Raw genomic sequence first — 2,046 nt, 5'->3', positions numbered from 1 at the left:
AAGACATTCCTAGAGAGGCAAAGAGATACCAGATAAAACCGGATCATAACATGAGGCAACACTTTTTCTTACTAATTCCTGCTTTCACAGCCTGGTCTCATAGATTAAATGTAACAGTACACAGAATTCCGGGACACTCAAATTAGTATGATAAGTTTGGTTACATAAGACAGATGTTAACTTTAATTTTTTGTTAAGGCAAAAAACACAACAGACGTCTAGCAACCCAAAGGTTGCGACGTCGAATCTCATTACTGACAACTTTGGCATTTTAGCTAATTAGCAACTTTTCAACGACTTACTACTTTTGTAGCTACTTTTCATGTTAGCTAACCCTTCTCCTAACCTAACTCCTAAACTTAACCCTAACCCCTAGCCTAGCTAACATTACTCACCTAGCTAACGTTAGCCACCTAGCGAGAATTCGCAACATATCATGTGTTTTACAAATTCGTAACATATAGTAGGATTTGCAAATTCCTAACATATAATACAAATTGTCATTTGTAACATATACGAAATGAGTGATGGATATGAACAAATGAATGCGTACCATACGAAACATAACATGTCATACTAAATTGAGTGTCTCTGTCACGATCGTCGTAAAGGGGAGACCAAAGCGCAGCGTGATTAGAATACATTATTATTTTATTGAAGGAAGAACACGAAGAACAGTTAAACAAAAATAACAAAACGAATGCGACGCTATGACCAACGAGTGCAGACACAGGCAACTTCACATAGACAATAACCCACAAACCACAATACAAAACAGGCTACCTAAATATGGTTCCCAATCAGAGACAACGACAAACACCTGCTCCTGATTGAGAACCATATCAGGCCAAAACACATAGAAACAGACAAACTAGACATGCAACATAGAATGCCCACTCATATCACACCCTGACCAAACAAACATAGAAACAAACAACGCAAATAATGGTCAAGTGTGACAGTCCCGGATTTACATACAGAATAATACAAAATGCTCTGAGACCAGGTTGGCTTTCAAAAACGTTTATAGTGAAACCCAGATGCAAAGCTCAACTAGCAGTCATAAAAAACAGTCACTAAGACACTAACCCATCTGGTGTGCTCTCTGTGTCAACACATAACTTTTTATCATTAGAAAGTAAATTGCTAAAGGTTCAGGTGAATAAATTAAGCAAATCAAGCTAGCTTTTCGACACCAGTAAGTATTAGTGTCTTGATGAGAGGCTATCAGAATGTTAGTCTGACTTGTCCTTGTTGAATTAAACTACTCATGTATAGCCATTCAACTGCCCCAGAGTAAATTGAGCATTAGTCTTGTTTTTGGTGATGTTATGTGGTGAGATTAAGTACCTATAACTGATCAGTCATTCCTGTTTTGACTAACCACTCTCTCCCCCTTATACATAAGGAACTTGGCCAAGGGGTGTATGCTTTTCCTCTTTGTATGCACCACACAGTCACACTCGCGTAAAAATAGACCAGACCCATACACCATGAATAAGTAGATTTACTGGGAGGTTTCTGGCCATGCCCTCAGAGCTAAGCTTTAATATTAGGCCAATCAACATGAGTCAGTTAACACTCTAGTGAATACACTTTGTGGGTTATTTAATTAAATGTCTGTTTGCCTGCTTGCTTGAAACCCTCATCCACCCACACCCCATGATTCCTACCCACCATCTAGCACAATATGGAACCAGTAGAACCTCCCCTCTCAGTCTACCTCCCTCTACCTCCCTCTGCCCTGGGGCCTTCGATGGGAATTTGCGGCATTTGAATCCACCTCACCGTATCCAAAAAAGACAGAAGGAAAAAACATAACTATATGAAGACAATGTTTGGCATCTGTGGACTGATGATTCATGTCAGTGGCCAATCATTCTCAGACAGAGCACAATGAAGATTGTTTATGACACATGAGAAGACGGGGACATTCTGATCTGTTCTCTGTTATTTTGAAGTTTGAATGTCACGTGCACAAGTACAGTGAAATATCTTTTTAGGCCCAACAATGCAATAATCAATATCAATGTAGCACTAAAATAC

Source organism: Oncorhynchus nerka, linkage group LG22 (genome assembly GCF_034236695.1).
Source record: "Oncorhynchus nerka isolate Pitt River linkage group LG22, Oner_Uvic_2.0, whole genome shotgun sequence".
Classification (NCBI taxonomy): Eukaryota; Metazoa; Chordata; class Actinopteri; order Salmoniformes; family Salmonidae; genus Oncorhynchus; species Oncorhynchus nerka.
The sequence above is the reverse complement of the archived record's forward strand: the minus strand, read 5'-3'. Positions refer to the sequence as shown.